Consider the following 15,644-nt stretch of genomic DNA (forward strand, 5'->3'; position numbering starts at 1 on the left):
TAACTTGATCCTGAGAGAGCATATTCTTAATAATTGTGTGTCTGATTTGTTGCACCAGTACTTGGTGGACTCTGATCTGACCTCTCCCCAAGAATTGGGAAAGAAGGCAGACAAATGGGTCAGAACAAGGGTGAACAGAAAAGTTCATACAGGGGGTGACAAGATGGCAACAAAAAGAAGGATGGTAAGTCTTCTGACAAGGGTGGGGACACATCTAAAAATGAGTTTTCATCAGGCCCACAAAAACACTCTGGTGGGGGTGGTGGGTCCAAATCCTCCTTTAATCAAAACAAAGAAAAGAAACCATGGTGCTATTTATGTAAAGTAAAAGGCCATTGGACAACAGATCCCAGTTGTCCAAAGAAAAGCACCAAGCCTCCTACCACTACAACCCCTACTGCTACACCTAGTGTCCCTACTATTAGCAGTGGTGGTGGGAGCAAACCTACTAATAGCCAATCCAAGGGAGTAGCTGGGCTCACTATTGGTAACTTAGTTGGGGTTGGCCTTGTTAGGGAGGCCACAGAGGCTGTGTTAGTCTCTGATGGGGCTATTGATTTCGCCACCTTAGTTGCTTGTCCCCTTAATATGGATAAGTACAAGCAGCTACCCCTAATAAATGGTGTTGAGGTTCAGGCCTACAGGGACACTGGAGCCAGTGTGACTATGGTCATAGAGAAACTGGTCCACCCTGAACAACACCTACTTGGTCACCAGTACCAAGTAACCGATGCTCACAACAACACACTTAGCCACCCCATGGCTGTTGTTAATCTCAACTGGGGTGGGGGGTTACTGGTCCAAAGAAAGTTGTGGTAGCCACAGATTTACCTGTAGACTGTCTACTAGGAAATGATTTGGAGACATCAGCTTGGTTAGATGTGGAGTTGGAGGCCCATGCAGCAATGCTGGGCATCCCAGGGCATATTTTTGCTTTAACCAGGGCTCAGGCCAAAAAGCAAAAAGGACAGGGAAGCTTGGATCCTGGAACAATGGACCAAGTGCTCCCTAAAGCTAGGGCTAGTAGAAGCAAACCACTTCCTACTATCCCTCCCTCTAAAGTGGATTCTACTTCTGAGGAAGAAGAATTTCCACCCTGTGCAGAACCTACACCAGAGGAGCTGGAAGCAGACACTGCTGAGCTTTTGGGTGAAGGGGGGCCTGCCAGGGAGGAGCTGAGTGTGGCACAGCAAACCTGTCCCACATTAGAGGGTCTAAGACAGCAAGCTGTCAAACAGGCTAATGGGGATGTCAGTGACTCTCACAGAGTTTACTGGGAGGACAATCTCTTGTACACTGAAGCAAGGGATCCTAAACCTGGAACTGCCAGGAGGTTAGTGATTCCTCAGGAGTACAGAAAGTTCCTCCGAACTCTAGCCCACGACATTCCCCTAGCTGGACACCTGGGACAAATGAAAACTTGGGACAGACTTGTCCCCTTGTTTCATTGGCCTAGGATGTCTGAGGACACAAAGGAATTTTGTAAGTCCTGTGAAACCTGTCAAGCCAGTGGCAAGACAGGTGGCACTCCAAAGGCACCCCTTATCCCACTGCCTGTGGTTGGGGTTCCCTTTGAAAGGGTAGGGGTTGACATAGTTGGCCCCCTTGACCCTCCTACTGCTTCAGGCAATAGGTTTATCTTGGTGGTAGTGGACCATGCCACAAGATACCCTGAAGCAATTCCTTTAAGGACCACTACAGCACCTGCAGTGGCAAAGGCCCTCCTAGGAATATTTTCTAGGGTGGGCTTCCCAAAGGAAGTAGTATCAGACAGGGGAAGCAATTTCATGTCTGCATACTTAAAGGCCATGTGGAAGGAGTGTGGTGTAACTTACAAGTTCACTACACCCTATCATCCACAAACAAATGGACTGGTGGAGAGATTTAATAAAACTATCAAAGGCATGATTATGGGTCTCCCTGAAAAACTCCGCAGGAGATGGGATATCCTGTTACCATACCTCCTTTTTGCCTGCAGGGAGGTACCCCAGAAAGGAGTGGGCTTCAGCCCCTTTGAACTCCTCTTTGGTCACCCTGTTAGGGGTCCACTAACACTTGTCAAGGAGGGTTGGGAACAACCTTTAAAAGCTCCAAAGCAAGATATTGTGGATTATGTACTTGGCCTCAGATCAAGGATGGCTGAGTATATGAAAAAGGACAGTAAAAACCTTCAGGCCAGCCAAGAGCTCCAGAAGCAATGGCATGATCAGAAGGCTGTTTTGGTTCAGTACAAACCAGGGCAGAAAGTGTGGGTCTTGGAGCCTGTGGCCCCAAGAGCACTCCAAGATAAATGGAGTGGACCCCACACAATTGTTGAGAAAAAGGGTGAAGTCACCTATTTAGTTGACTTAGGCACTGCAAGGAGTCCCCTTAGGGTGCTCCATGTCAACCGCCTGAAACCCTACTATGACAGGGCTGATCTCACCCTGCTCATGGCAACTGATGAGGGACAGGAAGAAGACAGTGATCCTCTACCTGATCTCTTCTCTTCCACAGAACAAGATGCTCTTGTGGAAGGTGTAGTTTTGGCTGATTGTCTTACTGCTGAGCAGAAAGACCATTGCATAAATCTCCTAGATCAATTCTCTGAACTCTTCTCTATTGTGCCAGGTACCACTTCTTGGTGAGAGCACACTATATATACTGGAGACAGTTTACCTGTCAAAAGTAAGATCTATAGGCAGCCTGACCATGTCAGGGACTGCATAAAGCAAGAGGTGCAGAAAATGTTAGAACTAGGAGTGGTTGAGCACTCGGAAAGTCCATGGGCTTCTCCTGTGGTACTTGTACCAAAACCCCATTCCAAAGATGGAAAGAAGGAAATGCGGTTTTGTGTAGACCATAGAGGTCTCAACCTGGTAACCAAAACTGATGCTCACCCTATACCCAGGGCAGATGAGCTCATAGATACACTGGCATCTGCCAAGTATCTAAGCACTTTTGATTTGACTGCAGGGTATTGGCAGATCAAATTGTCAGAAGATGCTAAACCTAAAACTGCATTTTCAACCATTGGAGGCCATTACCAATTTACAGTAATGCCTTTTGGTTTGAAAAATGCACCTGCCACTTTTCAAAGGTTGGTGAACACAGTCCTGCAAGGGCTGGAGGCTTTCAGTGCAGCATATTTGGACGATATAGCTGTCTTTAGCTCCAGCTGGGATGATCACCTGGTCCACCTATGGAAAGTTTTAAAGGCCCTGCAAAAGGCAGGCCTCACTATCAAGGCTTCAAAGTGCCAGATAGGGCAGGGTAAGGTGGTTTATCTGGGACACCTTGTTGGTGGGGAACAGATTGCACCACTTCAGGGGAAAATCCAAACAATTATTGATTGGGTTCCCCCTACTACTCAGACACAGGTGAGAGCCTTCCTAGGCCTCACTGGGTATTACAGGAGGTTCATTAAGAACTATGGCTCCATTGCAGCCCCTCTTAATGACCTCACATCCAAGAAAATGCCTAAAAAGGTATTATGGACAGCAAACTGTCAGAAAGCTTTTGAGGAGCTGAAGCAGGCCATGTGCTCGGCACCTGTCCTGAAAAGCCCTTGTTACTCTAAATAATTCTATGTCCAAACTGATGCATCTGAATTAGGAGTAGGGGCAGTCCTATCACAACTTAATTCTGAGGGCCAGGATCAACCTGTTGCTTTTATTAGTAGAAGGTTGACCCCTAGAGAAAAGCGTTGGTCTGCCATCGAGAGGGAGGCCTTTGCTGTGGTCTGGGCTCTGAAGAAGTTGAGGCCATACCTGTTTGGCACTCACTTCATTGTTCAGACAGACCACAAACCTCTACTTTGGATAAAACAAATAAAATGTGAAAATCCTAAATTGTTGAGGTGGTCCATATCCCTACAGGGAATGGACTATACAGTGGAACATAGACCTGGGAGTAGCCACTCCAATGCAGATGGACTCTCCAGATATTTCCACTTAGACAATGAAGACTCATCAGATCATGGCTCGTCTTATTGTCCTTCGTTTGGGGGGGGGTTGTGTAGGAAAGTACCATCTTGCCTGGCATGTTACCCCCATTTTTCAATGTATATATGTTGTTTTAGTTGTATGTGTCACTGGGACCCTGTTCACCAGGGCCCCAGTGCTCATAAGTGTGCCTGAATGTGTTACCTGTGTAGTGACTAACTGTCTCACTGAGGCTATGCTAATCAGAACCTCAGTGGTTATGCTCTCTCATTTCTTTCAAATTGTCACTAACAGGCTAGTGACCAATTTTACCAATTTACATTGGCTTACTGGAACACCCTTATAATTCCCTTGTATATGGTACTGAGGTACCCAGGGTATTGGGGTTCCAGGAGATCCCTATGGGCTGCAGCATTTCTTTTGCCACCCATAGGGAGCTCTGACAATTCTTAAACAGGCCTGCCACTGCAGCCTGAGTGAAATAACGTCCACGTAATTTCACAGCCATTTTACACTGCACTTAAGTAATTTATAAGTCACCTATATGTCTAACCTTTACCTGGTAAAGGTTAGGTGCAAAGTTACTTAGTGTGAGGGCACCCTGGCACTAGCCAAGGTGCCCCCACATTGTTCAGGGCCAATTTCCCTGACTTTGTGAGTGCGGGGACACCATTACACGCGTGCACTACATATAGGTCACTACCTATATGTAGCTTCACAATGGTAACTCCGAATATGGCCATGTAACATGTCTATGATCATGGAATTGCCCCCTCTATGCCATCCTGGCAAAGTTGGCACAATCCCATGATCCCAGTGGTCTGCAGCACAGACCCTGGTACTGCCAAACTGCCTTTCCTGGGGTTTCACTGCAGCTGCTGCTGCTGCCAACCCCTCAGACAGGCATCTGCCCTCCTGGGGTCCAGCCAGGCCTGGCCCAGGATGGCAGAACAAAGAACTTCCTCTGAGAGAGGGTGTTACACCCTCTCCCTTTGGAAAATGGTGTGAAGGCAGGGGAGGAGTAGCCTCCCCCAGCCTCTGGAAATGCTTTCTTGGGCACAGATGTGCCCAATTCTGCATAAGCCAGTCTACACCGGTTCAGGGGACCCCTTAGCCCTGCTCTGGCGCGAAACTGGACAAAGGAAAGGGGAGTGACCACTCCCCTGACCTGCACCTCCCCTGGGAGGTGTCCAGAGCTCCTCCAGTGTGCTCCAGACCTCTGCCATCTTGGAAACAGAGGTGCTGCTGGCACACTGGACTGCTCTGAGTGGCCAGTGCCACCAGGTGACGTCAGAGACTCCTTCTGATAGGCTCCTTCAGGTGTTGCTAGCCTATCCTCTCTCCTAGGTAGCCAAACCCTCTTTTCTGGCTATTTAGGGTCTCTGTCTCTGGGGAAACTTTAGATAACGAATGCAAGAGCTCATCTGAGTTCCTCTGCATCTCTCTCTTCACCTTCTGCCAAGGAATCGACTGCTGAACGCGCTGGAAGCCTGCAAGCCTGCAACATAGTAGCAAAGACGACTACTGCAACTCTGTAACGCTGATCCTGCCGCCTTCTCGACTGTTTTCCTGGTGGTGCATGCTGTGGGGGTAGTCTGCCTCCTCTCTGCACTAGAAGCTCCGAAGAAATCTCCCGTGGGTCGACGGAATCTTCCCCCTGCAACCGCAGGCACCAAAAAGCTGCATTACCGGTGCCTTGGGTCTCCTCTCAGCACGACGAGCGAGGTCCCTCGCATCCAGCAACTCTGTCCAAGTGACTCCCACAGTCCAGTGACTCTTCAGTCCAAGTTTGGTGGAGGTAAGTCCTTGCCTCACCTCGCTAGACTGCATTGCTGGGAACCTGGACTTTTGCAGCTACTCCGGCCCCTGTGCACTTCCGTTGGAAATCCTTTGTGCACAGCCAAGCCTGGTTCCACGGCACTCTAACCTGCATTGCACGACTTTCTAAGTTGGTCTCCGGCGACGTGGGACTCCTTTGTGTAACTTCGGGTGAGCACCATTTCACGCATTCTCGTAGTGCCTGTTTCTGGCACTTCTCCGGATACTACCTGCTGCTAAGAGGGCTTCTTGTCTTGCTCGACATCCCCTCTACCTTCTGGTCCAATTTGCGACCTCCTGGTCCCTCCTGGGCCACAGCAGCATCCAAAAACGCTAACCGCATAATTTGCAGCTAGCAAGGCTTGTTGGCATTCTTTTGGCGGGAAAACACTTCTGCACGACTCTCCACAGCGAGAGGGATCCGTCCACTAAAGGGGAAGTCTCTAGCCCTTTTCGTTCCTGCAGAAACCTCAGCTTCTTCTGTCCAGTAGAAGCTTCTTTGCACCCACAGCTGGCATTTCCTGGGCATATGCCCATCTCCGACTTGCTTGTGACTTTTGGACTTTGTCCCCTTGTTCCACAGGTACCCTAGATTGGAAATCCATCGTTGTTGCATTGTTGGTTTGTGTCTTTCCTGCATTATTCCTCTATCACGACTTCTTTGTCCTTGGGGGAACTTTAGTGCACTTTGCACTCACTTTTCAGGGTCTTGGGGAGGGTTATTTTTCTAACTCTCACTATTTTCTAATAGTCCCAGCGACCCTCTACAAGGTCACATAGGTTTGGGGTCCATTCGTGGTTCGCATTCCACTTTTGGAGTATATGGTTTGTGTTGCCCCTATCCCTATGTGTCCCCATTGCATCCTATTGTAACTATACATTGTTTGCACTGTTTTCTAAGACTATACTGCATATTTTTGCTATTGTGTATATATATCTTGTGTATATTTCCTATCCTCTCACTGAGGGTACACTCTAAGATACTTTGGCATATTGTCATAAAAATAAAGTACCTTTATTTTTAGTATAACTGTGTATTGTGTTTTCTTATGATATTGTGCATATGACACTAAGTGGTACTGTAGTAGCTTCACACGTCTTCTAGTTCAGCCTAAGCTGCTCTGCTAAGCTACCATTATCTATCAGCCTAAGCTGCTAGACACCCTATACACTAATAAGGGATAACTGGGCCTGGTGCAAGGTGCAAGTACCCCTTGGTACTCACTACAAGCCAGTCCAGCCTCCTACATTTAGTTTTCAGAAATGTCTAGGTTTGCTAGGTTTTCTTAGGTGCTGGATGAGCTAGAGGCCAAAATCCACAACTAGGCACTTTGCAAAAAACAGGTACGTTTTCTTTGGGAAAATGTGATTTGTCCACGTTGTGTTTTGGGGTATTTCCTGTTGCAGGCGCTAGGCCTACCCACACTAGTGAGGTACCATTTTTAACGGGAGACTGGGGGGAACACTGGGTAGAAATTGTGGCTCTTTTCAGATTCCAGAACTTTCTGTCACCAAAATGTGTGGAAAAGGTGTTTTTGTGCCAGATTTTGAGGTTTGCAAAGGATTCTGGGTAACAGCACCTGGTGAGAGCCAAACATGTCTAGTTTTAAAAAATGCACAGGTTTGGTAGGTAGGCACTTTCCAAAAAATGCATCAGATTTCAATGTAAAATGTGTCCATGTTGCGTTTCCTGTCGCGGACATTAGGCCTACCCATGCACGTGAGGTACCTTTTTTTATCGGGAGATTTGGGGGAACATAGAATAGCAGAACAGGTGTTATTGTCCCTTGCCTTTCTCTACATTTTTCCTTCCAAATGTAAGACATTGTGTAAAAAAAGACATCTATTTGAGAAATGCCCTGTAATTCAAATGCTAGTATGGGCACCACGGAATTCAGAGATGTGCAATTAACCACTGCTTCTCAGTACCTTATCTTGTGCCCATTTTCGAAATATAAAGGTTTCTTTGATACCTATTTTTCATTCTTTATATTTCACCAAATGAATTGCTGTATACCTGATATACGAGTAAAACCCATTGCAAGGTGCAGCTATTTATTGGCTCTGGTTACCTAGGGTTCTTGATGAACCTACAAACCCTATATATCCCCGCAACCAGAAGAGGCCAGCAGACGTAACAGTATATTACTTTTAAAAATCTGACATTGCAGGAAAAATTTACAGAGTAAAACGTGGAAAAAAATGCCCCTTTTTCACATCAATGTCAATTTTTTTTTTATTTCAGCTGTTATTTTCTGTAGAAAAACCTTGTAGGATCTGCACAAATGACCCCATGCTGAATTCAAAATTCTGTCTACTTTTCAAAAATGTTTAGCTGTCTGGGATCCAGCATTGGTTTCATACCCATTTCTGTCACTAACTGGAAGGAGGCTAAAAGCACAAAAAATAGTAAAAATGTGGTGTATCCCAGTAAAATGCCAAAATTATGTTGAAAAATGTGATTTTCTGATTCAAGTCTGCCTGTTCCTGAAAACTGGGAAAATTGTGATTTTAGCACTACAAACCATTTGTTGATGCCATTTCCAGGAAACAAAAACCACATGCCTTCTTCTGTAGCCCTTTCTTCCCTTTTTAAAAAAAATGAAATGTTGCTGTTTTTTGGCTAATTGCCTGGTCTCCTCCAGGGGAACCCACACACTCTGGGTACCTCTAAAATCTTTAGGATGTTGTAAAAAAGGGCACACATTTGGCATCGGTAGCTTATGTGGACAAATGGTTATGGGGACCTAAGCGCGAACTGTCCCAAATAGCCAAATAAATGCCTGCCACCCGAGGGGGAAACGGCTGGCAGCGAAGGGGTTAATAACAGGGAAACATTTCATGTTTGGTGTCTGAGAAATTGTAAATAAAAATCATCTTAACTTGTAAAGCTGGAGTTTATGTTAGAAGTTTGAAAATGCTACTTTAAGAGAATTGCCATTTTCTTGCCTTAAATATTTGATCTCTGTTACTGGGTCACATGACTGGGTGTAGTTGTCAGTTGGACTTTGCTTATTTCGTTCAAACAACCAAACACTAGAGGGATTAGGTGTGCCTGGATGGGCCATCAACTGGCAGGATGGTGAGGTAGAGCTGGTTACATCCCCACTTGCAAATGAATAGGCTGTGCTCTGCCTTCACACAAAGGACTTGTCACCCGTGCATTGTTCATGCAGATAGCCAGGATTGAGGTGCGGGGAAGCAGGAAACTTCAAGCATTCACAGGAAGCTCTGTTGAAACTTCTTCTACTTCAAAGAAAGCACCAAGTATAAAATTAAAACCCTCATACCGACTCTTCAGTTCACATTCCGGACCACTGGAAGGACTGTCAGAGAACTGCCTGCCGCTGTGGCATGCTGTATACTCCACATTACTGCTTTCCTGCAACTGGAAGGACGGCTTTGCTGCCTGAAGCCTGCCTTGAACCCTCAGAGGCCTCACCTGCTGCAGAAGTCCTGATTCATTGCTTGAACCAAGTCCTTTCAGAGTGACTCCAAGGGCTAGTTGACTGGCCTCTGGATCAGAGCCTCAGGGACAGTAAAGGCTCACACCATCTTGAATCTGCACCTGGACCCATCCTGAGTCCCCTGTGAAATCTCTCCAAACCTGGACTCTTGGTGGTGGTCCTAAAGGTGCCCAGATAGCCAAAAGCCAAAACGAGGAACTTAGAAATGTTTTGGCTAAAACCTGCTCTGAGAACCGAGGGAGGACTGCAACTAATCTGCTCATCTATCTTCCTAAGGTGCATCGCCGGTTAGTCTGACTTTGAAGTAGCTCCCACTATGCTTTTCTCCTCAGGAGAAAATCTGGTTCAGTGGTCCTTCGCTAAAGGGATATCTGGCCTTGTGGAACTCTTGTCAGCTGCAGCCTCCAGCCTCGTCCCGCTGGAGATTTTCAACTTCCAAAAAAGTGACTGTGTTTGACCAAATAAATATTCACTGCAACTTTGTCTAGAGGCTCCCTGATGACGACACTCCATCCTCCGAAACAGCCTGCAGCCCTTCTCCGCTGAACTCTACCTTTTCAGAACTTTTTTCTTCAAAATGTCTTTTAAGTCCAAAGGGAAGTGCTGACCTGGCCCAATCCATTTATCATATCCAGCCAGTTCTCCATCGTGGGTGGAGGTATTTTTTTTACTTTAACCTGGCCTTGCAGAACTAGATGTGTGCGGTTAGTGCTTTGATCTTTTAGATACTAGTTTTCACCTTAAACTTTAAAAATTCATAAATCCATTTCTACTAATTGGAGTTTTGTTGTTTTGGTGGCAAATAATGTAATAAAATGTACTTTATTTTTCTAAATTTGTGTGGGATTTTCTTGTGTTGTCACTTTATTACCGTTTGTGTGCTGCATACAAGCTTTACATATTGCCTCTAGGTTAAGTCTGGCTGCTTTTGTGCCAGGATAGCAGAAGTTAAGCACAGGTTAATTTAGTGACTTTTGCCATTCACCATCACAGGGACTGTGGCTATTGCTTGACCCATTTTAACTGTCTGGGTCAACCAACAACCCAATTTCTCAAAAGGGAGTTAAACTGAGTTAATCTAGGGACTTTGTGGGTTCACTCTGACAAGGGTTGTGATTATTCCTTGAGGTGGGTAGTCACCCACTCCAAATAATAACCTTGTTTCATACAAGCATCTACTAGAGCATGGAAACAATAAGACCATCACATCCTTTATGCATAATTTAACTAAATATTACCTAATGAGCTTGCCATCTAAGTACAACAGTTTCCTCAATGGATGAAATAATTCCTTAAAAATATCATCCCAACCAAGATGTCCACAACCTCCCATGAGGGAAAGATGTTTGAATGAAACGATAGCAAATACAGCAAAAATCTCTGTAAAGAAACTAGAAAATCCAAACAATCCCAAGTACAAACTGTCTCTCTAATATCACTCCAGAAACTATAAAGCTGCAATCAGAAAGGCAAAAATGCTGCACAAATCCTGTCACAGTGAATCACTTAATTACTAAAGCCAAAGACCTAGAAATATATTTTAGACATGAACCAAGACTGACCAAAAGCCCAACTCACATGCTCCATCTTCTTAATCCATGTTTCAACACAGGCTTCTCTCCTTCTAACCTCTATTTACCGACGTAAACATATCTTGAGATTGAACCCAAGGAGGACCAAAAGCCAAAATCACACGTTTCCCTAATCTTTCAAGTCAAGACTTGATATAGTCTACTTTCAATCAACCCTCTGCATACTGATGACTTCACCAGCCTCACAGAAGCCTGTGACACATCGAGATAGCTGGGGGATCGTTATTCAGCACATACATTCAATAACCTTCACTCTCACATCAAAACTCAAGTTGATGTGCTTTTATGAACTATTCTTAAAAATCTAGATTTTTCATATTTAATAAAGGTGCTGCCCAAGGCTCCCTTTTTGCTGTCACCCAACTGGCAATGGTCCTCTACTAGGCAAATTGATAAAGTATCAGCCTAAATGGAAGGAAATAAACTTCACCCTGACATCCAAACAGCATTCTGCCCAGGTCAAAGAACAGAATCTGCACTTATTGCAACAATGGTTTATATCAAAACTAGAGTGTGCTGAAATGGAATAGCAGCGCTTCTGCTATTGGACTTTTCTATTACGTTTGATATAATCCATTATCCCTCTCTTCTGCAAAACACAAATGTATAGAGCTAAAAGACAACATCCTTTGTTGGATTGCTTACTCCCTTATAAACACATCCCTCATTCTATCTCTGCCACCCTTCTACTCTACCATGTCCCCCCCGATTGCACGTGTACCTCAAGGATCCATTAGTCTCCCTCATCTTTAACATGTACCTTGGATCATCATTGGAGTGAAACTCTTCATTCAGACAATCTAGTGCTACTAATATGCAGATGACACTCAAATTCTACCACAATTCAAAAGTCCACCCCACTTAAATTTCTACGGCATCTGCCAATATTTCCTGGTGGCTGATTGTTACATGTAAATTAATTGCCTCAAAATAAACACATCAAAAACTGATATTAGCCTATAGTAAGTGACCTCTTAGCACCTATCCCAAACCCGACCAAAATAGCTTGACCCACTTCTAACCCATTACTCTCAGTAGAAAAGCTAGGCATGATTATGTGCTTTGACGTTCTGCCTGCTTTCTCCAGAGAATCAAGTTGTCATTGGTTGTTGTTCTGTGATGAGATGCCTTGTTGCATGTTCACGTTCTCAGGATTTCACTGCAAGGTACAAACCCCCACCAACCTCGTTCTCCGAAACCTAGATTAAGCCAGTGGTACACACCTTGGAGCACTGCAACAACTGATTAAGACGCTACAGAGAATGAAGAATGCAGCTGTGAGATGTCCCCTTGATGATATTATCAGTGAAAAGCATGTAATTCTCTAAACTAGTTGTGTGCTAGATGTATAACGTTTTAAGCAATGCACGTAGTCCATTGTTTCGCTCATGGTTCAGGTCCCTACGTCCTTCAGTAAAAATACAAAAAACGTTTGTCATTTCAACCAATCCAGAGCTCTTTGACCAGTCCTATCTGGCCCTCCTTCAAGAAATCTCAAACTGGAGCAATCTTATTCTCAGTTTGAATGGGAAAGATATCTAACTGACACCATGCACATATTAGAGCAATTTGCAACTGTCTTGTATCTGGAAAGTTTAAACAACCTGTCTTTTCCCACATCCCTGCTACTATCCTATCCATAACTCAAGTAAAACTCTAGATATGTGAGTGAGAAGGTTGCTTTTCATATTAATCATTTAAGCTACATCTTTATGTGCAGAGACACCACTGCGCCATGCTAAAAACACATCTCCAAAACTCAAGCAACTCATTCAACATCTGCCAAACAGGCCAATCTACAACCAACACCCTTCTCAAACCAGCACTTAAAAAAACATCCCACGATCCTAATGTAAATTGGAGCACTTGGTGACACCTTCGCGGGCAAGAAACACTATCTAAATGCTGCAATACACTAGAATAGAGAAATCTAAATGACCTTAGGCTCCTGAATACGCAAAATAGTGCAGTGCTCCTTGTGAAAAAACGTTTTTGATAGGCGGAATAAAGAAAGATTCAGTATGTTCCAGACCAGAAGACAAAAGGTATTGCTTCTCTCCCCTACCATCAAGGGTGGAAAAGATTGGAGTAGGGCACAGTGTCAAAACCTTCAGAAAGGTCTAAATAATGATCGTACTGCTGCCTGTGTCCTAGATCATGCATAGGCCATCCACAGTAGTAAATGAATAGATATGATAGGGCAAACACCGCCTGGAAAGCATCATGGTGTCCACTGTTTTCCAGATATTGAGGACCTCCTTGGTAATTGCATTTTCAATTACCTGAGAAAGAAAAGGAAGGAGCGAAATAGGTTTGTTTCCAGATGGTGGGAATTGTCTTAGTGTTCAAGCAATGTTTACCGCTGATGACAGCAGCGTTATAAATTCACAGTTGTTACTTGTGTCTTTAGTAAAATATTTCCTTCATCTTAACTTGGATAATCTACATACACAACTAAAAGTTGTTTTTTTCATCAAATTGATTCAACAGTAACATGTATGAATGTGGGCATCAGCGTACTTCTCGAGTTAAGATCACTTGATATGTACCCTACAACCCTTGTGCGGAGCGCTGAAGAGCTTTCGCATATGAGTAGCTTGCTACATCTTTTAGGGTCTGTAGTAGGAAGCATGTTGTCTTTGTTTTGATCCTATGAGAGGAGTATTTCCATGTTGTGCTTGATGACTACTACGCTGCCCTTATCCTGTTATGGGACTCAGCAGATAGCAGTGTCTTGAATGATGAAGTGTGGGAGGCAAGCTCTCAGTTTTATGGTTTTCAGTGTGCTGGTAGCTTTGAGCAGCTATGCAGGTCCCTTTATGGTATTTCATGTGCTATAGTCTGTTTAGCTGGTCACTGCACTGGGTTCTCAAATCTGAGATTGTGTTTATAGTTGTAGCCCTGAACTGGCATGGCTGGCGGGAGAGAGAAATTGTTTTGACAGTATTTATTTAAGTGAGAATTCGTAATGTATTGAAAATTCATTCATAATTTTAACCAATTGGTCATTACTTTATTTTATAATTAGGTTTTGCTAAAAGCAAATGCATAATATTTTTCATTGCATGTTTTGAAATTTTTCCTGGCTCGCTGCTCACGTGGATGTCTAATAGGGGATTATCAGGTAGACGAGGAGACTTATAACAGAGTTCTGTTCTCTTGTAAATATTTGTTCAGTGAAACACTGGCTTAAGCCCATGTTATGCTTTACTGTTGATAATTGTATTAATCTATGACATTTCAGCAGCGGTAACTCTCGTTTTGAAAGCTTTCATGACGTTCAAGGCACCGATACTTGTATCATGATGAGGTGTGCAGCTCAAGAAAGCGTCAAATAAATTCGTGGACAAATTATTTTTATAGGCGTTGAGCATTTTCCAAAGAGATAAAGCTTGATTGTTTTTCTGTTAATCAAACAACAACTCAAATGCTAAGGCAACATAAACCGCTATTGAAGATCCAAGATTGGCTACAGTGCCTACTCTGTATACAGATGCCAGCTAAAGTCATGTCTAAATAAACTGAGGTTACCGTGACAGCGTTTCTATCGAAACCAACAAAATCATTTTGCACGTTTTTTATTGGTACATTCAAGCTTCTGAAGGGTAATGGGTTGTTAAATCAGAAAATATAAGTGCTTTGTTAGCCCACACAACCACACTCACTTTGTGTGTATGAGAACTGCAAGCCATCTGCATGCTTTGGTCTACAGTTTATGTTCTGTTATATACATACATCTTTCTTCCTGTAGCCAGCCTTTTCCAACCCCTCCCCTTCTCACTGAATTCACTCTCCTGGTAACCCTTGTACTGATGAGGAAAAACTGCCTTACAGAGTATGTAGAACATTCAGGTTTGATTCGTGAATCTGTCACTCAATTACTCATAGCAAATGCAGAATATCCCTGAGAAGAACTACATAGGCTCCTGTGAGACTTCTGCAGTACAAAATGCATCACCATAGATATATCACATGCCATCACCAATGAAACTGTCACAAAAACAAACAGTCTAGAAAACTACTCAAGGATTAAAACAACCAAAGCCGAATCTACAAAGAACATGAAAAACACAAAAGATGCTAACAGACAACAGTTACTAACCTCCTTCAAACACCTACTTGACACTGAGTTCAGTGATCTGGACAATGCAAGCAGTTCATCGGGATCCTCATCTGGCCATGCTTCTGCAAGAATCTTCACGAACATCCTCCTAAGCACATGTATAGGGCGTGAGGTAAGGAATATACTTAACGATTCCCTAGATAAAATATATTTTCCCTCTGAACAAAGGAACTCCTTCAACAACAATTCCCTTTGCAGGACCTCACAGGTGTATGCAGTCTTAATATGGTGGAGGGTTTGACCGCGCTTTCCGACGAAGCCCTGAGAGGAGATGAGAGAGGAATGTGTACAGGCGGTGCAAGCCCACTCCTACAGTGAAGCCTCATGTGACTTGCAAATATGGGAAGCTATAATGGAAAGACATGTAGTTCAGGCCTGTTCTTTAATGGAAGTTTGGGTGATACGAGCCTTTGAGTTCCATGGAATGACATCCTTATAGGAATGTTCCTGCCCACCTCTGTTAAGTGTTCTAACTGATGGTTTTTCAGATTGAAGTGTTGTAATTTACATAATCACACCACTGATGTCTGTCGGTTGCAAGACTAAGACACAGATCAGCTACCCTGAAGAATGCACTGGGGGGGTTGCGTGTGGCCTGTGAACCACTGAGGCCAGACATGTGGTGCTCCTTAGAGACAGAACTCAGCTAGACGTCTGAGGTAAGACAAACAGAAACACGACCATGCATGGCAAAGAACTTGGAAGTAGATGAGAGCCTGCT

This window comes from Pleurodeles waltl, chromosome 1_2, assembly GCF_031143425.1.
Source record: "Pleurodeles waltl isolate 20211129_DDA chromosome 1_2, aPleWal1.hap1.20221129, whole genome shotgun sequence".
NCBI lineage: Eukaryota > Metazoa > Chordata > Amphibia > Caudata > Salamandridae > Pleurodeles > Pleurodeles waltl.